At 45.5% G+C, this 27,042-nt stretch overlaps 1 long non-coding RNA gene across 1 annotated transcript in view; it reads right to left on the bottom strand.

The window, feature by feature from the left end:
* Positions 1–356: 356 nt before the first annotated feature.
* The window catches only part of LOC113915140, a 37,869-nt gene continuing 11,183 nt past the window's right edge, over positions 357–27,042 (bottom strand). The window contains exon 3 of the long non-coding RNA XR_003517594.1: positions 357–566. This is a non-coding gene — a long non-coding RNA (uncharacterized LOC113915140). The remainder of the gene's footprint in view (positions 567–27,042) is intronic.

Below are 27,042 nucleotides of genomic sequence, written 5' to 3'. Positions count from 1 at the left end.
GGAAAGGTGTATCGACAAGAGAGACCAAGAGCCCTGTGAAAGTTCTGTGACCTGGGAGAACACAGCCACTCCCATGCTTTGTGGCTAGGTGTGGCAAGAGCTCAGGGAGAGAGGGGCATGGAGTGGAGGAGATGAGGCTGGAAATGTGGCTGGAGTCAGCTCATAAAGGGCCTGTGGCTCTACAACGGCTTCTGGACAGCTTGGTGCAGTGGAAAAGATTTCTGGCTGTGCAGTAGTTGGAGAAAAAACCTGGGGGTTTGGAGTGTGTCAAACCTGGTTTTGAATCCAAGTTCCATTACTTACTGGCTACGTGACTGAGATCAAGTTACCCTACCTCTGAGTCCCAGCATCCACGTTTGCAAGATGGGGACACAATGCCCCCCTCCCAGGGGTGTCGTTAGGATGAAACAAGGTGAAGGGCAGACTCCTGACACAGTCACAGCACACTGCAGGCTCTCGGTGAGTGTTAGTTGCCCCTTTCCTGGACAGGCGACAGGGTGTTGTTTCCAGCAGGGCACAGTTTCAACCAGATCTCTATTTTAGAATGGTAACTCCAGTGGATTGTTCTAGGGGGGAAACGGAAGGCAGAGAGAAGACTCAGCTCTGAACTTGGAGTTTTAACAGCTTCAGTTTCGAGGGTTTACATCCTCATTATCAGGTACCAGATCCTGGGGCTACAGCCTGTGGTTCCAATACCTGAATCTCTCTTTAAGAAGACTGGATAATGGACTGGCTTAGCTGCCTCAATGTCCCCAGTGTGGTGAGACCAGTTTGAAGGGACACAATTTAAGCAAGCTCAACTTTATTTGGCCATAAACAAGCTGTCCCACTTCTGTTCTTCATTTCATTTATTCATTCATTCATCTGGCAAATATTTATTGAGTGGCCACCAATAAGTGGGCTGCATGGCTGTTGGGGATACAACATCCCCTCTCCCATCTGTGTGGTTATATATGATCAGAACTTAAGGAAACAGCAATGCCATTCCCTCCCAATGCCCACATGTTGCCGGGGCTTCCCAACGGTTAGTTTGGATGCATCCCTGGCCTTTGTGGAAGGTAATTAGCTTGTCAGAGAACATGGTCCAGTGAAGACAGCCCTGCTGGATAATCACCGTGTTGTGCCACGCTTTCTCAAGCTTCATTTTCTAAGGTCTTAGCCCAGAATTGTGAATCTGAGATCAGAGCTCCTGAATTCTGCCTTTCTGAGAAAGAGGTTGGGAAAAGACAGATGAAAAGCAGTAACCGGCGGACCACGCTGGCTTCTCACTTCTGGTTGGACTGGAGGTGATATACCCAGAGAGTAAAGTGGATTCCTCAGTTTGACAAATCAGGGAGTATTGGCTCAAGTCAAGAGAATTGAGAGAATTAACCAAGAAAACCTCTATCAATAAGGTTAAACAACAATGCTGTCACCAAAACAGAGTGGAATCTGTGATGCCAAAACTTCCACACCTCATTAAGACACCCTCAAACACTTGCTTTCCCCTTCCCTGAATCCAGACCACTGTCTCTTCCTTTTATGGACCATTCTAAGAGCCTCCCAAAGGGTTTGCCAGCTATGGGTCTGCTGAGCCATCTGTTCTCCACGGTGTCCTTGGTCTGCTCTCTCCAGAAGGAAAGAAGGACCCCGGCTCCTCTCTGACTCCCTGACTCCCTTGGGGGGAGTGTCAGGCAGTTAGCTGGGAATCAAGGCTGCTCTTAGCTAACCCCTCCTGAGTTCCACCCACTGCGGATCTACTTGCTTCACTCAACATATATTATTCATCAGGACAGGCCTGGGGACCGATGGTGTTGAAACCATGCCCCATAGGGTTAATGAGGTTGAAACCAGCAGAAAGTTTTTTTTGTTTTTAGATGTTATATATTTATTTGTCAGAGAGAGTATGCACAAACAGGGGGAGCAGCAGGCAGAGAGAGAAGCAGACTCCCAGCCAAGCAGGGAGCCGGATGCGGGACTCGATCCCAGGACCCTGAGATCATGACCTGAGCTGAAAGCAGACACTTAACCCACTGAGCCACCCAGATGTCCTGAAGCAGAAAAGTGTAAATCTTGTTTTTCAGAGAACTGTTTCCTCCAATCAGCTGTTGTGTTTTTTTCCGGCCTCACTAACAAACCCACTGGCTGTCTTTGCAGAAGCCTGGACTCGGGGTCAACTGATACAGCTCCAGCCTAGGAACAAGCAAAGCCCTGCATTCCTTACCTGAGATAAGGAGCCCAAAACCACATCTAGTTTATACCTGCTCTCAGAACTTGCCCATAGCCCCTTCCCCTTGTCCTGAGATAACCTCCTGACGTCAGGGGCTGAATCTTGCCTCTTTCTGATGCTGTCTCCACCCCAAAGTGAACATGGGATGTACGTTACATTATGTTTGCTCAATGCGCATGCTCCACCTTTTCTCATGAATAGTCATGTTTCCCCCGCCCTTTTCATCAATATGCATGTCAGCTCCTACGCTGAATTTCCCCCTTTAACCCCTCCCCCATCCTTAACCTGAAATCTCAGAGATGGTCTTTGCACGTCAGTGCGCCCTCTCCCCGGGTTGCTGGCCTCCTGAATAAAGCAACCTTCCTTTCCAACCAGCACTTGGCGAGCAGCTGAACTCGGCTTTCCCTAACACTGCAGCTTCCTAGCTTAGAGCTGTTTTCTTTTGCATCCCCATCTCCTTCACAATCTAGCCCAGTTCTCGTTCCCGCCAGGGACTGCTTCTTGCCTCTCCCTCCGGAGAGCCGACTGCTCCCTCACCTGCGGGGTCACCTCTGTATTCCAGTGCCGCTCAATGCGTTCTCTGTGTTGTGTTATACTTGATGGGATTCTGTGTCCTGCTCGCTGGCAGGGACCTTTACACACAAGGGCCAGGACCCTGCTGTGCACAGTGCCCAGCACATGACAGATAATTGCATATGCGATTTTTTATAGTTAAATTAAGTGATGGAATGGAATGGAGGGGAACAGGTATTCTGAAATAGAAGAAGGGAAGTAAGATGGACCAAATCTGTCTCCTGGGCAAACAGTCAACACCACTTCATCGTGAGGAGCTTCCTTGTCCAAGGGGCTGGGGACACGGCCCTGAGAACAATCCAGCCTCTTCCCTCACAGAATATTGCTTAAGAAGGTGGGCCTTGGAGCCAGCCCCCCTGGGTTGGAAAGCCAGGCCTGCCACTTGCTGTGTGACCTTAGACAAGTGACTGAACTTTACCACACCTTGGGTTTTCATCTCTAAGACCAGGGTAATGACAGACTTTAATCATCCAGTTTTGTCATGAGAACAAATGGAAAACTCGTTGTCTAGCACTCAGAGCAGTATCTAGCATCGTGAGCATGGGGATAAATGTCAGCTCCTATTAAAGAGCTCGCAGTCAAGCAAGCTTGAAGTAGCATGAAGATCAAGAGAGTCATTACCAAGCGAACACTATTTCCTTAATAGAATCTGCATGCTGGCCTGCAGAAGGGCCCAAGATCTGTTGGTGGATGCTTTGATGAGATGCTCAAGGATGGGGCTTTGATGCTGGATGCATGATTGGAGAAGAACAGATGTGGTGGTTGAAGTGCTTTTTAGCCAGCTCTTGAGTTTTTGTGGGCTATTCAAGGCAATGCCTTGCTGGGAACACCAACAAGGAACCGGTGGTGTGTGAAGAGAAGAGGTCAGACTGTCAGCCCCCCCGGAGGAAAGAGCTTTGCCAGACAAGTGAGTTTTCAAAGCTGAGCTTTAGATCCCCGTTTTTGTGGTGTGTGATGCAATCCTTTCCTCGGCCTTCCCACAAGGTCTTCATGGAGTCCCCTTCACGCTCACTGCTGCTGGAGTTGGCTTCCCTTTTACCAGCCCCCCAAACAAAATGTGGGGTCTGGGCTCAAGGTCGTTGGTGAGAGCAGTGGTGCCCCCAGGAGGCCAAGCACATCGGTACAGATAACTGCAACCCAGTGTGAGAAGTTCCATGAGGAAGGCACTTTGGGTACACCGAGGCAAAAGAGGCAAAAGCAGCCCAGGGAGCAGCAGGAGAGGATCAGCAACTTGCAATTTGCTGACTGTATAGTTCAACAGTAGGATAGAGTCAATTTCTAGTGCCTTGCAGTCGCCCCTCAGGCATACCTACACTAGATAAACTAACAACACTGTATGTCTCTGGGAAGTTCCTATCACCTCCCATGTTATACCCCATCATGCTCTTTCGAGTGGGGTCAGGTAAGGAACACAGCACCTGCCCACCGAGTTGGCATGGATGTCTCCATGTGTCTGAAATGCCAGCAAGGGCCAAAAACACAGCACTGGAAAACGTCCAGAAGCCTCCATGATATTATACACTAGTTCATGGGCCAAGCATTTGGATGCCCTAACTCCAATTTGAGTTCAGACCTCTAAACCCAATGACTTCTAGACATTGTTCAGTTTTCCCTTTTTCGGCTGATTAGCTTTGAGCACTCACTACCCACCAGGTGCCGCGCTCCGTGCTCTGCTGGCATGTGTCTGTTCATCCTCCCTGAAACCTGGTGAGTCAGTGAAATGATCAGCTCCACGCTACAGATGAGAAAACTGAGGTTGAGGGAGGTTCATTGACCAGCACAAGGTCACACAGCTTATAAGTGGCAGAGTTGGGATTTGGACCCAGCCAGGTCTCTTGGAATCTAAAACCTGAGATCTTAATAACCATGTTAATCGGCTGGGAAAGGACCAGAAATTATCCAGTTCAATCGGTTGTACACCTAGAGGGTGCAAGTTGCATTGGTAAGTGTGTGGGACCAGGACACGGCTTTTGCCTCGTCAGAGACACAACTGCTCTGCCACACTGGGCAAGTTACTAAACCTTCCTGGGCCCCAGTTTTCTTTTCCAAGGAAAGGGATGGGAGGGGAAAGGAGGGGGGGAGGAGGGGAGGGAGGGAAAGGGAGGGAGGGGAAAGAGTAAACTTCTCTGTCTTCCTCATTTGTTTTAAGGAACTACTGCAAGTAAAAGCCTAATATAAGGAGTGGAACAGAAGGAAAAGCACCACTTTGTCCTTCTAAACAGACAGCAGGCATATCCTAGTCATCTTTTATGGGGTTGCTAATTTCTGGTACATCGAGCCAAATGTGATTAACAAGGAAAAGTTTAATATAGAACCACTCCCTTTTCTGACTCACTAAAAAAAATGAGATAATCTTGAATATTGCATTAAAATAAAGAATTTAAAAGTTGAATTTGATTTTTGGCTGCTCTATGCTAAGCATTTTCATATGCATTTAATCTCCAGTAATATAGAATGAGGCTCCCAGATGGTTAAGTGATTGGCCTCAAAACACACAGCTGGTAAGTGGTGAGAATTCGAACCCAGTGCTGCCTGGTTTTACCTGTAGGCACTTTTCCACACAGCAGGGGCTTAGCACAGATCCATTTGAATATAGAAGCAAACAATTCTGTCTTCATAGGACACCCCCCCCCCCAAATGAAGTCACCATAACATCCTGGGAACGCTCCCAAAACGGGAGAGCTTCCTCTGCCATGTCCAAGTCTAAAACCTTAGTAAAATCCAACCTCAGCTAAACAAATTAATCAACCTCAAAATGTATAAAGAGCCAACAGATGATAAAGATATCTAAGGTATATCACTTGCTGAGGGATAACCTTCACAGTCATGAAGTAAAGGAGGAATTAAAGTTTTTAAAAATTAAGGATTAGGCGCCGGGGTGGCTCCGTTGGTTAAGCGTCATGATCTCAGCGTCCTGGGATCATGCGCTGCGTCGAGCTCTCTGCTCAGCAGGGTGTCTGCTTCTCCCTCTCCCTCTGTACCCGTGCTCTCACTCCTTCTCTCGCAAATAAATAAATAAATAAATAAAATCTTTAAAAAATGATCTCTCTTAAAAAAATTAAAATTAAAAAAATAGTAAAAATGAAGGACTATATTAAATGTGAAACTTATTTAAAACAGCGGCATGAGGGGCACCTGGGTGGCTCAGTCGGTTAAGCGTCTGCCTTCGGCTCAGGTCATGGTCCCAGGGTCCTGGGATAGAGACCCGCATGGTCCCAGGGTCCTGGGATAGAGACTCCCCTGCTCCGCGGGGAGTCTGCTTCTCCCTCTCCTCCCTGCTCAGGCTCTCTCTCACTGTGTCTCTCACTATCTCTGTCTCTCTCTCTCAAATAAATAAATAAAATCTTTTTAAAACCCCCCAAACAAACAAACAAAAAAATAGTGACATGAAATTAAAAGGTAGACAACAAACTGAAAAAATATTTGTACCAAAGATGATTAAATATTGAAGCGATATATATATGATATATATATATGAAGAAGTGGTATATATATATGAAGAAGTAGTCAAATGTTAAAGGAAAGAGACCAAGATCTCAATAGATCAGTAACCTAAGGACACAAAGAAAAAATTTACATAGAAAAAAAACAAATACTAAACACTTACCCTGGTAAACATTTTTCCTGAGTAGTAATCAAAGAATTACAGTTTAAAATAATCTTTATCATCATAATAACATGTAACAGTTTTACAGTTCTTCATATTTACTAAGTACTTAACATATATAACTTCATTTAATCCTGAAAACCACCTCAGGAGACAGTGCTATTTCCATTTCATAGGTGAGGAAATTGAGGCCCCTAGAGGTTTAATAACTTGCTCAACTCAGAACAAAGTCTACTTTTGTTTAATAAGCTCACCCACTGACATGTAGATTGGGGGAAATAATTCAACAGAAGCAGAAATCTCTAGGAAGGCAGTTGTTCACCTAACTGTAATCCAGCCCAGCCCTGTCCAATATAAATGTAACGCAAACCACATATGTAATTTAAAATTTTCTAGGAAACGGGGCGCCTGGGGGGCTCAGTTGGTTGAGCGTCTGACTCTTGATTTCAGCTCAAATCGTGATCTCAGGGACGTGAGATCAAGCCCCATGTCGGGCACCACTCTGGGGATGGGGCCTGCTTGGGATTCTCTCCGCCTCTCCCTCTCCTGCTGCCCCTCCCCCCAACCCCACCCCCACACCACTCGCACATGCTCTTGCTCTCTCTCTCTCTCTCTAAAAAAATAAAAATAAGATTTTCTAGGAATCATATTAAAGATTTTTTCACATGAAATTAATGTTAATAATTTGCTTTCTTTAACACAATATATTCAATAACATAATTTTGGCATCAATAATCAATATAAACATTTACATTACTTTTTCTTGTCCTAAGTCTTAGAAATCTGGTGCGTATTTGGTACTCAAATTACATCTCAGCCCAGACTAGACACATTTCAAGTGCTCAATAGTTACATGTGGCCAGGGGTTACCGATTGGATAGCATAGATCTAGACTAGCAGAATTTAGAAAATATCCATTAGTGAGGAGAATGGTTTAGAAAAGTATAGTATAGTATATCAGTCTCTGGAATTGTATGAAGTCACTGCCAACAGTAATAATAAAAGCCACATAGAAATATATAAAATGCTTGTGCTTTGTTAAGTATAAAAAAAATCTAAGAATACAAAATATTAGGTTAGTAGATATTTAAAATGTGTCTAAATGCAGACCACAAATGAAAGAGAATGTGCCAGGGTGCCTGGGTGGCTCAGTAATTAAGCGTCTGCCTTTGGCTCAGGTCATAGTCCCAGGGTCCTGGGATTGAGCCCCCGCAACGGGCTCCCTGCTCAGCGGGAAGCCTGCTTCTCCCTCTCCCACTCCCCCCTGCTGTGTTCCCTCTCTCGCTCTGTCTCTCTCTGTCAAATAAATAAATAAAATCTTAAAAAAAAAAAAGAAAGAGAATGTGCAAACATTAAAACAGTTGTGTTAGCATGCTGGGATTTAAGGTTGGTTTCTTCATCAAATTTTCTTTTCCTTTAAATAGGCATTCAACATTTATTTCTAGTAAGAAACTTTCCTAAACAGAAAAAAGACAGGGAAGGAATCTTTCATACAAAAATACAAATATTTGGATATTTTTCATATTTTTATAAACCAGAAATCCTCATAAATTCCACATACAAGCAATCATATGGGTTTATTCTTGATAAACCCCAGTATTTTTTTGACATAGAAGTTGGATTTTGAGATTGCTGATCTCTTTTGTTTGTTTATGTTAATGTTCATAAAAGAGCTGAGTACTTAAAAAAAAAGGTCATTCACAAACCTTAGAATAATACATTATCGGGACAACCTGATGCATAGGACCATTGTTCACATCTAATATATATCTCTTAATAATACATTCTTCTCTTTGACCTATGAGCTATCCTGAAAGCTGACCCAAAGCCAGGCCATTTTTCTGTGGATTTCTAGTCTTGGAAACCAATAAATAAAACCCCAGCTCCTGCAGAAAAATATAGAAATTTTGATTTCAGTTTTCTGAACAGGCCTAGCTCAGAAGTAGAGTCCGGAAAGAAATGTGTGAGTTAGATGAAGAAGGATGACTAGAATCACCAAAATGATTCCAGGATGAAATCCAGATTCATCCCGAATTCAAAAAGATTCCAGAAATGGATGGGTTGGATAAAGAATGATGACTGGAATCACAGATGGCCCTGATCCTGAACTTGGAGAGGCAGCCTCTTCGGGGGAGAGGGCGAGTTTGGGGTCAGAGAAAGTTCTGGCTCTGCCTTCTATTTCCTTGGAGAACTGCGTGTTCGTTTCCAAATCTGTAAAATCAGAGGTCATAATCTCAGCCCTCTAGGTAAAGAGGTAAACAAGAGAACCCACCTCTCTAAAGATCTGTGATTCTCAGAGATCATTAATTGCAACCTCTTATTTTAGCAGCGTGGTGTAAACAGGCTCAGAACCCAGCTAGTTTGCCTTGCTGGAGTCAGGGTTCTTTGAACACAAAGCCCAGAGTCCAGGCTCTGAAATCAGAGCACTGAATTACAGTGTCAGCTCCACCAGCTTCTGACACTATGACCTTGAGCAAGTCATTTACTCTCTCTGTCTCAGTCACCACCCCTGTAAAGTAAGGCAATCATTGTGTCTAATTTAAGATTGATTGTAGTGATTAAAAAAAGTCAAACTCAGTAAGGTGTCTGGCATACTGCAAGCTCTCGGTGTTACCTGTTATTAGTAGTAATCCCTGAAACTTTCTTTGAATGCTTTCAGTGTTTGCAGACCGATTCTTATGATCAGCCTTTATTTTATCATCAGCATGTATATTTTACTCCTCAGTTGGTGGAATCTTTCCTCTACAGAGTAAATGCTAAGGAATTACATTTTGATGTTTCTAGAAAATAAAATAAGTTGAGGAAGGGGCAGGGGTGGGTAGAAGACCACCACTAGAAGGAGTATTGGCAAAATTTTATCTCTGATTTTCTGGGGCAGGCCTGTTCTGCAGTGGGAGAGGCACCCTTGAAAGGAAGGGAGGGAGGAGATCAGCGGTTCAGATGGGCTTGGAGGTGTAGTCCTAATGAGGAAGAGCTTGCACAAAGTGAGCAGGAAGGCAGTGCTGCACCCTGGTAATAACCATCATTTTTTGAGCACTTACTGTATGCTAAGCCCCCTGTGCCTCATCATTATTAGTTTGTTTCTGGAAAATGGGAGTAATAATAGTACCTCCTTTACAAGAGTGGTTGTGAGCACTTTAAGAAATACTATGTATCACATATTTGAACAGCGAGTTCTTGACACAGAATATAAAGTTAGTTATTACTATTAGATGAAAATCCTCATGTTTCAGATGAGGAAGGCTAAGTAGGTAATATACCCCAAACCAGGGAGCTACTAAGTGACAGATATCATCTGTAGTCTGATTCTGAAACTCTTAACTCTGTAGAGCTCACAGCTCAAGCGGAGGCTTCCATCCTCCTGCTGGGTCCAGCTCCACCCCTCAACCTTCCAACCATGTCAGGTTGGGCTCTGCTGTCATGTGGACCTGGACTGGAGCCCTCATTCTGCCTCTTGATGACTCTGACCTGGGTAAGTCACTCCGCCCCTCTACAACTCCATTAGCTCATCTGCGAGGCGGAGGGTCTTTTATCTCATAGGGATTTTATGGGGATTCGATAAGGTTTTCCAAGCAGAGTGCTTAGCCCAGGCTTGGCACATGAAAAGCACTAAGTGGACATTAAGCTATTATCGTGAAGTAGATTCTTCACAACCAGAGCTCCACGCCGCTGGTATTTCCACGTTTAACCTTTATTCTGGAACAGTCTGTGACAAAGGTAAAGGTATCGGAAACCTCGGCTTTGACAGCTCTCTCCTTCTTTGTAATATGCCATTTTCTTAATTCAGCACTGTACGAATCAACGTGGTCATCTCTTCTGGCCTCTAAATTCATTGATGGTGTCAGCCGGCAACGAAATGCCAGGGCACTGGGATCCAACCGTCCCCCTGCCGTTCGCTGGCTTTTCCTGGGTGAATGGTAACATTTTCAAATGGATAAAAATCTCCAGCCAACGTCGCTCTCCTCCTCCAGAGCAGATTTATTACAGAGTGCTTGGCATTTCCACATGCTCTGCATTTGTCAGTGTCACATTCATATGCATTCTTAGGTGTCTATACATATATAGGCATAATTTAAACCTCCAGGGAACAAAGGCTATTTTTCTAGCTTGGAGACCTTCCAAAAGATCTTTGCATTTCATCTATTTTTAAATGTTTGTGTGATTTAAAAGCATGGTAATATCAAATGATACAGAGGAGGGCTGGCTACTCAGCTTCCAGCAACTGATCACGTGCCACGCGTCGGGCACTTTTATATCCAATATTTACTTAACTGTGGGGTGGGTAGGCATTATTTTCAGTCTGCAGGGGAAGCAACTGAGGCTCCACAAGATGAGCTATTCGCTCAGAGTGGCACACACTCGAGTCACGCCCGCTGAGGATGGTGGGGGTGGGGTGCAAACCAGTCTGGTTCCATATTCCATGCTCCTGCCATTTTATCACAGCTGCCTCTCCAGAAAAACACCCACTCAAGTGTTTAAAAACGATTTCCTGAGCACCTACTGTGTGGCATTTTGCGAGGCTCTGGTGAGATAGCTGTGGGAAAAAGTAAGCACAAAGTCTTGCCTTCAGGGAGCTGACATTCGAGGGCGCAAACAGCACAGATCAGTCCTGTGACTTGGTTTCATCTTTACTGGACGACACGGAGGTGGAAGAACAAGGCAGAAAGCAACCGTGGCTGAGGGGTGGTTTCTGTTCTTCCCCAGATCACATGCGCATGGGACGCATGTACAGGGCGGCAGGCCTTTGGGGAAGGACTGAGGAGAGGGGGGTTCATGAAGCTGTGTCAGCTCCAAGAGGCCTCTGTTCCCTCCCCTGCGATATTTAGCTTGCTCCCTTTTGGGGCTTGGGTCTGGACAGCACCTGTTACTGCTCTAGAGCAGACAGAGATCACGTGGGCTGTTGAGCCAAGGGCCACAGGGTGGGCGTTTTGGGGATGGGGAGCCTAGAGAAGCAGGTGCTCAAAAAATCAATAGTGGGCACCCTGTGACCACACAGACGCCTTTCCACAAAATTCCAGAGGGGGATCAATGGGAAAAGATGATTTCCCCTCCTGATGATCTTCTTTTCAAAAGCAGTATCGTCAGCTACCATTCATTTGACAATTCCTCCATGTCAGGCACCGTACTACGTTCTTTGTGGGTGTTGTTAAATTTAACTCAAAAAAAAAAAAAAAGAGAGAGAGAGAGAGAGAGAGAAGGAAAGAAATTGAGATTCAGAGAAGCTAGTGGATGGAGAAACTGAGATCTGAAGTTGAATTTGTCCAGCTCTAAAGCTTTTGTCCTGTTCCCTGACACCCAGCTGCCTCTGTGGTTCCCCACAAAGCTGTAAGGACAGTGTGGGACTCATCTGTGATTGGCTGTGCATCTTTTCTATCCTTGCCCACCACCCGGGAGCTTGTTAGAAATGCAGAAGCTCAGGCCCCAACGCAGACTTACTGAATCTGAATTTGCTTTTTAGTGAGACTCCTGGGCACATTCAAGTTTAAGAAGCACTCCTTTAGACCTCTTGCTGAAAGATATGACATAGACCCTCCGAAAGGTGGTGGAGAGATACTTCTCTCTGGCTCCTCAAACCATTATTACTAGAATTGAAATGGCTGCTCTTCAATTTAATCAAGAAGTGACAGTTTTAAAACCTGTTTGGGTGCCTCTTGAATAAAATTGGAATGGAAGAACCGCTGAGTGATCTAAGAAGTTAGCTTTAGAAGGAAAATTTCTGCTTTAAGGATGTTTCCATAGCCTTTCTAGGGAAGAGATGCTCATCGTTAACAATCTTTTTTTTCCCAGTGGGAATTCAGGTCATACAGACAGCAGTTTGGAGGATGAATGGTATGTGGGGGGTTGCAGCCCACTAACCTGGATATGGGACAAGGTGTAGCTTTTATCTCACTTTATGATCTTAAGCAAATCATCAAAATCTCTATTTATCTACTGGTTTTGGCCTGGGAGTATTCAGAGTAATAGCTGGGTGTTCTCACGCCATTATAATGATGACTAGGGAAACTTGTTTTTAAGGCAGGATTATCAGGTGGGTTAATATTCTGGGACCTCAAAAATTCATAGGAGTTAACTAAATTATTTGTTAGACCCTTCCATCAACGAATAACCCAGTCAACCAAACCATTAAAAAGTATTTATTGGGAAGTTGCCATGTGTCTTGGAGTACAAAGGGAATAATGCTCCTGGTGCAGAAAATAGTAATTATGAATCACTTTCTACCTGCTCTCTGTTCCACAAGAACTAAGCACAGTAATGAGTGTAAGAAGCCGAGATGACAGGCCCTGGGCATGGGGCACTAGGTGCGTGGCAGGGAGAGGACTGTGGTTCTCTTTCCATTTTCCCATTCACCCTTAGCCTCACCCCCTTGTCTGGCATCCAGAGCAGAATTTCCAAAAGCCTATTGAGCATCTACCCCGGGAACACAAATGGAGTTCAGACGCCATGCTTCACAAACAGACGAAGTAGAGGCCTCGGGTCACCTTAGCTTGCCCTCTCTCACTTCCAGATCCGATCCCAAAGTCTTAACCACTGTACCTTGGGAATATCTTGTCTACCTGCCCTCCACATTCCATTCATGAGCCCCAGCCCTCTGTTTGTAGGCTTCCTAGCATCCAGAACGAATCAGGCCCCTGCTTCCCCAACAACCTTTGATGGCTCTCATTGGCTTCAGAAGAAAGTCCCACCTCCTTAATCTAGCATCCATGACCCTCTATGATGTGGCCCCACACTGCCTTTCTAGCATGTCGTTTCCCTCCATTTGTCTCTTCACAGTCTTCAGCCAGAACGCTACACTGCCAGGTCAACCCCAGCCCGTGTGTGTACACCCCCCTCCCCCAAACGCCTCGGTCCAGTCATTCCACTCAGACCATCCTTCCAACCCACTCTCAAGCTCTCAAAAATCATCCCTCTCCCTCAAGTAGGTTAACCCTTGAAGTCCTTGAAGATTTTCTTAGTTTCTACTTATTACTTGTCAGAGTCTGTCGGGCATTCGGGCTTATCCAGATGTTTTCCTCCTTTGTTGGGTTGTGGGCTCCCTAAGGACAGTGGTCAAGTTGTAATCATCTTTGTGTCCTCAGAGGCTAATCCAGGGTATGCTTCTTAAATGAAGGAGATTGGTGAATGAGGGCCATACCCACAGATGCTACAGGGATATACTTAGTATGAAGAGGCGCTGGAGGGTCTCTTCATACTAAGGCAGAATGGCTCCATCACTGGCCAGCAGGGTGATAAGGGGAAAATGAATTAGCTTCTCTGTGCCTCTGTTCTCCTCGATAAACTGGCAATAACAATAATGTCTGCTTCATAGGGTTGCTGCATGGATGCAAATGAATATAAGTTCAGGAGCATGTACTTGCTGCTATCTGAACATTTGCACTTCTGTGACCTTTGCCCTTTCTCCTCCCCGTTCCCCTCCTTTTCACCTGACCTCGCCCACCAATTCCTCAGATCCTAACTTTGATGTCACTTCTTCCTGCAAGTGTTCCCCAAATCCCCCATGTCTGTAGCAAGGGTGCCTGGCATATCTTACTGCAAAACCTTACCTTCCTCCACTACACACTCATTTCACTGTGGTGCAATTCTTTGTTGAGACGTCAATAACTACAGCAAGACCAGTCATATTTATTGAGCTTTTACTATATGCCTGGGGCTATGTGAGGTGTCTCTCAGGCACTATCTTATTTAATCCCCACAGTGACCCCCTGAGATAGGTGTTATTATTCCCATTTTACAGATGAGGAAACAAGACAGAATAAATTCAGTAAATTGTCCAAGATCCCACCCAGCTGGTGAGTCACAAGACAGGGATTCAAACTCAGCTCTAAGTTTGGGCCCACGTTCTTAATACTGTACTAAATGCCCTTGGCACCAATGCCTGGCATGTTCTGGAATGTGCAAAAACAGACCAACAAAACAAAAAATGCAAAAACCGAAACCATGTTTAAAACAAGTGCTTAGTAACCGGATAAGCACTGTAAGTCTCCTCCACCATTCCCCCTTTCCTTCTCTGGGGCTGGGGGTCCAGGGGAGATAAAAGAAGATCATCATTCCCTGGTTTGCACAGTGGTTGGGACTGCACAACTCTGCTGTAGTTAACTGAGCTCATTAGAAACCCACGGAAGTGAATTAAAGAAACATGACTTGTACCAGCCTACCTAGCCACATTTTAGGTTCCTGGGGCATATGGGCACAAGCTCATTTAAAAAGCATTTTTAACAAAAGCACACAACAGAAATGTTCAGCATATGTTCGAGTAGGTAGAGATTCATGGAATCCTAAATCAACTTGCTTTTTATAGCCACTCAGAGAGGGGCAAATTAGTGCAAGCCATTTCTTCCGTCAGTGCACGCCAAGGAGAGGCCAGGCTGAAGAGCGGGTAGCGATGCCAAACTGAGTGCTGTGCATTGGAGGGTCCCAAGCCTCCGGTCCCCTCATCCCAACCCCCTGCCACACACCGTGACAACCTCCCACTCCCCACCCTCTCTCCCTCCCACACCACTTGAAATATGCCCTTACATGCTCATTCTCACCAAGGCAGTGCCAACTCTAAGAAACTCCCCAAAAATGTGGGGTTTTTTTAAAGATGACATAAATAATACATCTTAATTAGAAAATAAGCTTAGGGAAAAAAAATTGTCCTCACTCCCACTTTCCTAAAGAAAACATTTTGGTGTCTATGCTTCCAGGGTTTTTTGGGGTTGTTGATAATATATATGATATTATACATACACACATAAATAGACATGTATATACACATTTATACACCTGTACATATATGTATTGACATGTATGTGTTTACTTCCTTTACCAAACTATGATTATATTCAATGTTTTGTAATTTGCCCCCCCCATGTAATATCAACATTTCAAATCAATTGTGCACGCGTACATCATCATTTGTAGTAGTTCTATGGTATTCTCTGGTAAGGCTTATCATACTTTATTGAACAATCCAGTGTTGTTGGATGTTTAGGCTGCCTAACCAGCTGATGCTGATGACACCTCCAGGAGCATCCTCATACATCCCTTCCCGAGCCCCTGCCCCATTATTCCCTAAAACAAATTCCCTGGGCGCTATGTCTTAAAAACAAATTACTCATTACCGCTGGGTGTTGTAATCACTCAATTTCTTGGTGTGAATTCACCCAAAGGCTCCTTTCTTTATAACAGTTATGAGCCCTGACACAAAACGAGGTTTGTTGGAGGTGAGGGTGGGGGTGTGTGAGGGAGAAGAGCAGGACAGGAGAAGGAATGGCTTGGGGATCTAAGACATTACCAGAGGAAGGTAGGACTTGGTGCCATGGAACTGATAGAGAACTGTCAGGTCAGACTGAGGATGTTGGATTAAAAACAAAACAAAACAAACTAAAAGCCAGAGAGCAGAGATGGAAAGGCTCCAACACTTGCCTCCCTGCTCTGCAATTTCACCAACACTGGATCCTTGGCATAAAACTGTGGGATAGCCATCTTTGTTGGTCTTTTGGAAAATATTTCAGCAATCGAGACCCACAAAAATATTCATACTATTTGATTTGGTAATCCTACTTCTGGAAATACTTCTTAAGGAACGAGCACCAAAGAAAGTGAAAGCCATGTGTACAAAGATGAAGAAACATCTTTTTGTACGGAGTTACTTAAACAGAAACTGTTATTCAATGAAAATAGTCAACAGTTAACTAAATTATTGTTCAGCTACCCGACAGAGCGGCATATAGCTATCTGGTACTAGCTGTGTGATCTCAGGCAAATTATTTAACCTCTCTTATCTATTAAATGGGGGTACCAATATTTATTATTGCATGCTTGTTGCCAAGATTAAGCCAGATAAATTTCAAAAGCCCCTATAATGGTACTTGACACACGATAGGTGTTGAATACATTGCAGTGAAATATATAAAGAATATGTTGCACTTTTGGAAGTGAATGTGATGTAAACAAAAAGGTGCCCACGAAAGCAGACAGACACCGGTCTGTCACAGGGAACCCCTGGATCTGGAATTGCATATCTTTTTGTCTCAGTGTGGACTTGGTGGCTCTTCAGTTTCAAGACCTGGAGACTCAGTCCTGTCAATGCTCGGGGGTGTCAGGCCCTGAAGACCTGTCATTACTCTAAATTAACAAAAGCCTGAAGTGGGCACTAGAGTGCCAAAGTACTGATTTACTAAAAGAAATATAAATATCATGTGGAACAGAGATATCCGTCCCAGCATGTGATGCTCTCTCTTCTTAGAGGTAAAGAGCACAGGGAGCTACCGCAGAATCAGGAGCCATGATATGGACTAAATCACAGGGAGCCTTAAGCCCTAATGAGAGAAACAATCCAAATGTCCATCGACAGAGGAATGAACAAGCAGATTGTGGTCTATACATGGCGTGGAATACTGTTCAGCCTTAAGAAGGAGTGGAATTCTGATTCATGCTACAGCATGGATGAACCTTGAAAACACGCTAAGTGAAATAAAGCAGACCCAAAACGATAAACCTCATAGTATTCCATTTACAACAGGAACTTAGAATAGGCAAATTCATAGAAATACAAAGTAGAATAGAGGGTACCAAGGGCTGGTGGGGAGAGGGAACAGGGAGTTATTGTTGAACGGGTCCAGAGTGTCAGTTTGGGAGGACGGGAAAGTTCTGGAGCTGGATGGTGGGGATGGTTGCACAACAATGTGAATGTGCTTAATGTCACTGAGCTGGATGCTGAAAAGGGCTAAGATGGTGCATTTTGATTAAATATATCACTGAAAACAAATGAATAAAACACCCAAATCTAACAAGAGAGGAAATATAGCATGGGGGTTGAGAACATGGGCTCTGATGCTCAGCTGTCTGGGCTCACATCTGCCTCTGCCTCTTTGCTAGCCATGTGTCATGGGGCAAATTACTGATACTCTCTCTTAGGCACCTGCAAAATGGGTAATACTTCTTCCTAGAGTTGTCACGAAGATTACAATGAGTAGACCTAGGTAAATTTCCTAGTCTTAGAATAAAACTGGGCACATAGTGAGTCCTACGTAACTGCTAGCAAAAAAAAAAAAAAAAAAAAAAAGTGATTTTCTTGGTTCCTTTTGAGAGATTGTTACTATGAAGAACAGAAATACTCACTGGGGTTGGAGCATTATCTTTGTGTGGCAGATCTACAAGGAGTCAGTCAATCATAGGGTTAGTTTGTAAACATGGAACCAGAAGAAAAGAGTCAGAGAAATTATGTATCCATTAGTATCCAGCTAAGATATCCTGATTTCATCACAGACATTGTTTTGTGGGCAGAACTGGAAACACTCAAAATCCATTGACTAAAGCTCTGTGTCTCCTACAGGGGTCTGGTCAGAGCGGCTGTGTCTTGCTTATACCACAGTCCTTTGTCTGCCCTTCCCAGGCTGACCAGTTCCTCCCCAAAGCCGGCGGACACCCTGTGTCCTTTGGGTGACCTGCCTCTCTCTGGCCTTCATGTAACATGTATTGTCTTTATGCTTTAGTTCCCTGAGAGAATTCTATTGCTCTGGAAGGAAACGTGGAAAAATGACAGCAGCCTGGTTGCAGAACTGTGGGTGAAATATTTGAGTTCTGTAACTGGAGCTCTCATGGCTGTAAAAATCTTAAACACAGATTTTAAATAAGTCCTCGTTGCCCAGTATTTTCCCATTTGTAAGCGGTTTTCAGTTGCTCAGAGCACTGCGTGCAGCGTGAACAATGAATGTGAACGGGATGCTGGTTCATGCCACTGGGTCCCATATTCATTCCAGCCCATTACCCATCTCTGGGTTGTCCTCAAACACTAACTGAGCATAATGAGGGGCTTGATGTGGGATCTGAATGTATAATGAGCCCCATTCGTTGGCTTTTACATTCCAGTAAACAGCTGCTGAACTTCGCCCTCTGAGTGGTGTATTCTTAGTCTTCTATGGCTTGAAGTGACTTAAAAGCCAGCACTGCTGTGTACATGGGCCGTGTGTCTGCATGTCCCCGCCCCCTGGGCCCGGAGCTGCTGCCACCGCTCCTCGGGTGGGATTCTCGAATGTGACTCCATCTGAACCAATGGTGCTGTCGAATCTTACCTCACCCTGAACAGGGGCTGGGGAGGGCTGTGTTGGAGTCTCAGATGATCTCCACGCCTTGGGCTTGGTTGGTCAGGAGAGGAAGGCATCAGCTGAGGCTGGGCTCCCTTAAAGCATGGAGTAGCAGACAGTGTCCGTCTGTGATTTACATCCATCCAATCTGTCTGAGGCAGGGTGCATGGGCCAACCGCTCGGTGTCTGTGTATCTGAGGGCTTTTTTTTTTTTTTCTTTCCCAGAACAACAGCAGGCTGGAAGTGCCGGGAGATGAACCCTCCTGGGAGCAACTGTCAAGCAAGGATTCTTGGTAACTGGGGCATAAATATCCCCGCTCCCTCCCTCCTTTGGTGGGATACTTATGAGGCATGTGTTTTCTATGGTTTCCTGGATTTTTTTTCCTGTGGAATGAAGCTCCAGTTGCCTGTGGAAGTTGCTGGCTTGATATGCACTCCCTAGGGGCTGCCCCTGTCCTTGCTATGCCGCTTCCCCACCCCCCCACTACTGGCCCCAGAACCTCCCAAATACACCCACTCTACTCGCATCCCTGTCTCAAGGTCTGCTTTGGGAGAGCCTACGGTAAGGTCCACAATGTCGAGAAAAGAGCAAAAGATTTAAAAGTAGGAGTCCTGGGCTTTGTCCTGGCTCTGTCACATGTCACATGACTTTAGGTAACTGACTTCCATTTCTCTGAGTTATAGGTCCTTAACTGTAAAAACTGGAGCATAATAACACCTACTTCATTCACTGGGCCATTTGTAAAGCCTAAGTGAGAAAATATAAGAGGAGAACCTGAATAGGATAAAGTTCCTTAAAGATGTTCACCATATTGTTTTATGTGGCCCCTCTCCTTCCCCTATTGTCTGCAAAGTGCCCCCCAAATATTTCTCTATGCTCTTCTTATCCATATTCATGTTAATAACCTGTGCACAAACCAAGATGATGAGAAATTCCAGCTTTTCAGTATTTTTGCAGCTAATTCTTATGATTCTGTTTACCCCACTTTCATATTATGAAAATTTTCAAATGTAAGGAAAAGCTGAAAGAATAGACCAGTAAACCCTGGACTTGGATTCAATGATTATAAACATTGTGCCATATTTGCATTATCTGGTTTAGCTGTCTGCCTGTCTATCTATACCTATAATCTATCATCTATTTTTTCTACCTTGCTATACTTTTTGAAATTAATTTCTAGACTCCATGACACTTTATTTCTGCATACTTCAGTCTAACACTTCCCAATGAGGCCAACCTTCCACAATACCCTTTTTACACATAAGTGGGTTAACCTTTAATGTTTAATATCATCTAACATATTACCTATATTCAAATGTTCCAATGGTCAATTTATTAGGAATGCTTTTTATAGCATCTTTTTTAAAAAGATTTTTTATTTTATTTATTTGACAGAGAGAAAGAGAGAGAGAGAGAGTACCTAAGCAGGGAGAGGGGCAGGCGGAGGGAGAGGGAGAAGCAGACTCCCTGTTCGGCAGGGAGCTCAATGCGGTGCTCAATCCCAGGACCCTGGGATCATGACCTGAGCCAAAGGCAGACATCTAACCAACTGAGCCACCCAGGTGCCCCTAGCAACTTTAAAAAAACAAAACAAAACAGGATCCTCTCTAGGTTCATTGCAGTGTCTGTGCTTAGAAAAAAAAATGTTGGGTGAGATTGTGTGTGTGTGTGTGAGTGTGTGTGTGTGTGTGCACGTGCAGGCACGCTCACATGTACATAGCTGAAGTGTACGTGTGGTTGTCCCTGAGCATCCTTTTTCAATGAAGCCAGATCAGTGTTGTAGCTCTTTGGGCCTTGGGTGACAATGGGACAAACCCGAGTTTTGTCTGGACATTTGACCTTGCCTGGCCGGGTGGCCTCTGCCAGGTGGCACTGGCCAAGCCTGCCTGGCCACCACGTCAGGGCTGTGGCCGCCCTTGGTGGTCACCTGCCAGCCATTCACAGAGAATCACTGCGAGCAACATCAGCTGTCGGTTGAGGAAGAAGGCATCCTGCCCAGTGATTTAGTGAGAGATAAATTTTCTCCTTTTGGGGGAAAAAAATCAAACTATTTGGCAGGTGGAATGCCTATTGAGATGAGTCAGTATATGTTGTTATTCCAAATTGCCAATGTTCTCCTGTCCTTTCCTGTCTTCAAGGAGATATTGAGATAATGGAGACAAATGATGATGGAATTTTGAGAGCAAGCAAGAGTATGGACCAGAATAACAGTAAAAAGTTATAAAGTCCTTGATAAATATTTATTAAGTAAAAAATGAATGCATAATAGAAGCAAGCTTTTGTGGAAGGCCTCCTAAGTGCTATCCCCTTGTTTATGCTTCATAGCAACATGCTGAGATAAGGGTTACCATTTCCCTTTTACAAGTTAGGAACCTGGGATTGCCAACTGGCTCGGGACCATGTAGCCACGAAGTAGCAGAGCCATGGTTTGAACCCATGGATCTCTCAGATTGCAACCTCTGTGCTCTTTAAGCAGAGCTCCCAGTGGAAGTGCTGTGCTCAGCCTGTACCATAAGGATCTCTAGCCATAGATGCTGCTGTTGCCTCTTGTCAGCACCTGGCACAGTTCACAGCACAATGTAGGCATTCAGGTAGTGTTTGTTGAATGAATGTCTAACCCAAGATACACATACAAAAGGTGAAGATCAGCTAGATTCTTAGGGCCCCCAATAATTTCAGTGACTCAGAAGTCTCCACCCAGTTCCTTTTTCTTTGCCCTCTGTGTCATTGTCTCTGTGTACCCTCCTACTTTCCCCAATTCTTCCCCAAATATCCCCCCCCAGCCCAAAGCAGCATCTTCCTTGCTCCTATTTTCTGCTAAAATGTAATGCGTGCCAAATGCACTAGGTACTCTATCCCTAGGTCTCCCATACCTTTTGTAGGTACTTGTATCCCTAGGAAAAGGTCTCCCATACCTTTTCCTCCAAGAAGCCCTTCGTAATGAAATGCCTCCCTGCAAAAATTAGAGAGAGGTGTTCTCTGGAGGGCCCAGAAGCTGTCTTCTTGGTTATCTATTTGCCCAGTAGGACCCCTTAGAGACTGACCCGGGAAGAATAAAATGGAAGATGCTGTTATCTCAGATCTGGAAAAGCCACCATAAGAAACAAATCTCTCCCAAGGAATGAAGCAGAACCCAGACTCTGCTTCATACGTTAGATCCTATGATTTCTGCTTTCCCAATGAGTGAAAGATGAATTTCCAATTCATGGAAATAAAATCGGAGAGATCTAACAGCTGCCAATCTGCTCTTATTCCCCCTGGGAGGTGGAGAGGGAGTGTCAGCCCTCTTAAGTTTGGTGACCCAGAGGCGGTTGGGACCCTCTCCCACTCCCCATGCTCATCTTCTTCCACCTTAACTCAAACTGAGACATGAGGGACAAAAGGTGCCTGGTAGGGAGGCAGGCAGATGGGGACATGCCTACAGATGCATGTGGGAGGTGACACTAGGCTTCAAGGTTGGGCTTAACACTTGCCTGTGAAATGAGGGGGAAACCACAGGTATGGAGAGAGGACTACTCTGTAGGCAGAAGCATGCGATGCATGGCCCCTGCCTTTGTGAGCTTACAGGCTATTGGAGACTTTTGGAGGAGACAGAGATCACCAGGTAACACAACACCATGGGTTGCAGTGATGCTAAGATGTGGAAGTCAAGAGGGCCATAGGAGGACATCAGGGAAGGCTTCCCAGAGGAAGCAGCATCTAATCTGGCAGTTGAAAGATGAATAAGCATTAACTGGACCAAGCTAGAGGAGTGGAGCAAAGTGGAAGAATAAAGTGATAGAGAGGGGCTGGAATCCAAACTGTGAGGTGGCAAGGAACACATGATGAAGCTAGAGAGGAGAGAAGGGGCCCAAACAGGGGCCTGTGGGCTGGAGGCTGGAGGCTTGGAGGACTGTTGGAGGCTGACAAGTGTGCTCTCCATCCTCAGATCAGAGGACGACAGAGATAAGGAAGGAGATGCGGGGCAGTGGAGTTTCACATGTGTGCGGGAGCTGTTTAGCTCTCCTCTGCAGTGCCTTCCACCCGGCTGATGGTCTCCATCTAGAGCCCCACCCCGACTCTAGCCACCTGCTCAAATCAGATTTAGTGGATTCTTCTTCCATGTGTTTCTGTAGCGTTCTGTGGATAAAGCCATTATGACCTACTTCACTGTCTCTACACTTAGGCACAATTCACTCATTTATTCATTCAGCAAATGCTTATTGAGCAGCTTCTATACACCAGCCACTGTGCTAGGGGCTGGGATAGAGTGATGAACCTGACAAAGTCCCTGCTGACAAGGAGCTCAAATTCTTTTCTCTGTGTGTGTACCCAATATATAAATAAACATACAATTTAATGCCAGAGGAAAGAGAAAATAAAGGTTGAGACAAAGCAGGCTGCTGTTTGAGCTAGGTTGGTCATGAAAGACATTTTTGGTCAAGTGACCTTTGAGCAGAGATTTGAATGAAGTGCAGGAGTAAGCCAGGCTGACATCTGGGGGAGGAGTGTTGTAGGCAGAGGACGCGGTATGCAAATGCCCTATGGCATTTATGAGGGATATATGAGGAGTAGCAGGAAGTGAAGGAGGCTGAGGAGGACTGAATGAAAAGGAACATGTCAGAGTCAAGGTCAGAGAAGGAGCAGAGAGAAGGGCATAGTATATTGCTTCTTCAGGAACAGAATAAGTGTTTTGGAATTATTCTGCATGGGCAGAGAAGTGTTTGATGCATTTTGTGCAGAGGAGTGACATAATCTGCTTTGTTCTTTAGAAGCATCGGGCTGGCTTCTGGGGTGAGAATAGACTGTAGGGACGGGGGTCGAGGCAACACTGTGGATGAACTTGATGGCAGGGACCAGGGTAGTAGCCATGCGGTGGTGAGGAAAGGATGAATTTGTGACATGTTTTCAAGGTAGAGCTGGTAGGATTTCCTGACAGATTGGATGTGGGGAGAGAGAATCAGTCAGTCGAAGGAGACTGCAAGAAATTGCAAAACTGCATCTTAATGATCCACTCACATGCCACTCACTACCTCCTTCTAGATCAGTGGTCCTTAGCTGCCCCTCCCCGCCCCCACTTCTCTTAAATTCTGGATACCTTTGAGAATCTGGTAAGGGCTATGGATTCTCCCCCTGAAAAATTTACCATGTGCATATACATAAACAATTTTGTCCATAATTTCAGACAGTCACGGACATTATGAATCCACTCCTCCCCTCCACTACCCCTGAATCCAGGGGCTTTGACCCTGTCTGGGAGCTCTGCCCTAACCTTTGGGCTCCTTGGAGCTGGCTGTGCCATATTCATCTTCCTTTCCTGAGCAGAGTAACCTGAAGACAGTCACAGCTTGGTAAATGTGCCAGAATAAACACATGAAAAACAGTTTCTTCTTTAACGATTTGTTCTGGTAATAAGGAAGCATGTCCCATTCACACCCCTTCTAGTAACTGGGACTATTATTGTACTAGAATCATAACCAAACCAAACCAACCAACAAACAAAAAAGCTGGGGCAAGGGGAGAAGGAAAGATGAGGCAAAGGAATTACAGCAGAAAAGCATTTTTTTAAAAAATGTTCTTTTCAAAAAGCGTTGGTGGACATACACCAGGGAGGAAAACATGTGAGTAAAAATGTAATCATTCCACTGGTAACGTTGGGACATTTCCCACCTCAGCTGCAGGCAGAGGGAGGGGCTTGCTTCAGAATTTCTGCACAAGGAGAGAAAGATCCTGCTTGCAGCTGAGCTCCAGGCCGGGCACCGGGAGGGAGGAGCACTTTATCCTGAGCATCCTCAGCTCAGAGCCTGTTTGGGCGGGGGGGGGGGGGGGGGGGGGGGGAGGGGGGGGAGGGCTGACAGCGAAAGGCCTGATGCGATCCTATATCAAAGGATTTAGAAACCATAAAAATAAAGTGAAATAAAAGCGGCTCTGAATGGTGCAAATTGGGTTTGTTATTCCTGAATCTGCCCATTTGAATATAACTGATGATTCCCATTTAGCAGACATGTGTTGGGTCTGGCTCTATCCTGTACCATATTTCCTTTAATTCTGATAATGGCCAGTTAAATTTGTATTAGTCCTCTTCCCCCATTACAGGTGGAAGATGGGAAGCTTGGGGGCGGGGGTGTGAACACTACAAAGTGGAGGAGCAAGAAGCAAGACCCAGATGTTGCCAAGTCTAAGTTCCAATTCTCCCATTCAAAAGGCGGCTTTCTGAAATGCCTGCATGCTCATCCAGGAGAAAAACAATTAGCCCTCTTTTGTCCTGTGAGTCAGAGGGAGGTTGGGAAGGGCTGTCTGCTCCCCCTTCCTCCCAGCTGACACATCTCACAGAAGAATGCCATGGAAGCCTCAGCCCTGGGGGAAAGCCAGGCTGGGGCGGGAGGCTCCCTCAGAGCTGGCTGTGGCTGCCTGGGTCCTGCTGGTGAGGTCTCTTTTCACCTTGTTCCATAGCTCCTGCTTGAGGAGCCAGCCTAGCTCACGGCTGCCGTTTGGGGGCAAAGAATGCTCTCATCGTGCCCTTTCCTTGGATGAGGGGTCTGGCCCAGCAGAGACACAGCAATGTGAACAGAAGAAATCCAGATCCTGTTCATTGTACTACCTGTGCCCCGGGGCTCAAAGATTGGTTATAATTTTGGTCTTCATTTCCCAGACATTTTTGCTTTTCCTCTCAGTGTAAAAAGGCAGCATGGGACTTTCTAAATGATGTGAGGCAAAGAGCAGGAGAAGGGGGAGGGGGTGCTCTGGAGAGAAAGCTACCTAAGTCTCTAATGTATCTCTTCTGAGCTTCTTAGAGCAAAGAGAGCAGAGCTCCCAGACAGGGAAAAAATCTTAAGAGGCTCTTGATAGGAAATATGCTGGCACTTGTCATCTACCCAATGGCTCCTAATCCTCTTTTCATGAACTGAAATCCCCTTGAATTGGATTATAAAATTCCTCTTGGTAGAAGGCACTTCACTTAAAAAAGCAAAGCCCTTGATTGAGAAAGAAAACAAACACTAATTTGAAATTTTTTTGCCTTCGGGAAGAAGATGTGCGCAGACACATTGAAGGAGCCTGGCTCCTGCCCTTTGACCTCTGCGTTCCCGGATACGTGGTGAGCACTGAGGTCTCGGGACAGAGGGCATCCCTCCCTCCGCCCTCTTCAATTCAGTCCCATTTCTACGGGAACTGCTACTTGGACTTGTTGTAAAAAATTATTTTCAGCATACAGCAATGGGAAAAGAAAACCTGGTTTAGAAGCCAAAGGGCCCTTTCCAATGACCCATTAATTGAATCAAAGCTTCCCTCAATGCAGGGATAATGGCTTGTAACTGGCTGACGTCTCTGACCTGGAATCCGACTGACAGATGTGAGACGGCAAGTCCAGGGAGAAGAGTGGAGGTAAGCCACCAGCTGCAAACGACTGGGGGCAGAGGGGCGTGCACTTGTTAGAGGCACATTTTCCCCCGCTGGTTGCCGCTCAGATTACTCTCTTGTGGACCCTCTGATCTTTTCCTGGACCTGCAGCCTGCCTCTGACCTTTCTGTCCTCCCCATGACTCGCGCCTTCACTCTCTTCCGTCTCTTGCCTGTAGTTTGGCAGGAGCGTGCCTCAGGGTTTTGAACACGGCTCCAAGGTTAGAGGTGAGCCTGGGGCTCTGCTGTGGCTGGAGGTGGGAAGTGGCGCCTGGGAAGAGCCGGGCCTCAGTTAGGGGCAGAAGGGGGCCCCTTGCCTCCCATGCCGGCACCAGGGTACTGCCTGTGGGGTGCCATTAAGCATCTCAGCACTCCGCCCCCGGCGGGGGGCGGGGGGGAGGGGTTGGCGGGGGGGTGGGGGTGGGGGGGTGGGGAGTCTACTGTCCCGTCACTGTGAGCTTAATGTCTAATGTCATGCAGGTTTTATAAAGGGCTACCAATTATGTCCCTGCTTTAGGCAGTGTGTTTAGGATCTGCAAAACTGTGGCTGTCTCTCAGGAGCCTTTGGATCACAAAGGAACAGGAATGTGAATATCAAGGAGCTGATGGGTCGAAGGGTCTCACTCACTCTATATCTCCTATGAAGATCCCTGCCAACGACCACCCAGCCTTACCCACGGCTTCCCGCCCTCAGCTTGGACCCCAGCCCTGGCAGGGCTTCCTTGGTAAAGAGTGGAAATCACCAACTCATAGTGACCCAGCTTTCTCTTGCCTTATCTGGCTAGGGATGAAAACGTTTCTTCCTGTTTCTCAAAAACTTAAAAGTCAAGCAAACAGGATTTCTAAACAAAGAGGATTTGCTGTCGTTACTGGGTCTCTTCTTTCAAAGCCTATCTGCAGCCCTTCTCTGGGGAGAGCACATAGACCTGCTTGAGATGGCCAAGGAGCCACCTTGTCTGTGCCCTACAAGAAGGAAAACATTACACGGCAGAGCCAGGAGACTCTGGATCCTAGGCTGGGGAGAGTCCCAAGAGTTGCCAACTCAACTGGGACAAAATGGATGAAGAATATAGGTTTAATTTCAATTTATTCATTTATTTTTAAATTTCTTGCGTTCTTTTATGAATAGATAATTTGTGCTCATAATGCAAACTTTGAAAGTTCCTAAAAAGTAGACAGTGAAAATTAAGTCTTTCTCCCCTTTCCTG

Source organism: Zalophus californianus, chromosome 11 (assembly GCF_009762305.2).
Source record: "Zalophus californianus isolate mZalCal1 chromosome 11, mZalCal1.pri.v2, whole genome shotgun sequence".
In the NCBI taxonomy this organism is placed as follows: domain Eukaryota; kingdom Metazoa; phylum Chordata; class Mammalia; order Carnivora; family Otariidae; genus Zalophus; species Zalophus californianus.
The sequence above is the reverse complement of the archived record's forward strand: the minus strand, read 5'-3'. Positions and strand labels throughout refer to the sequence as shown.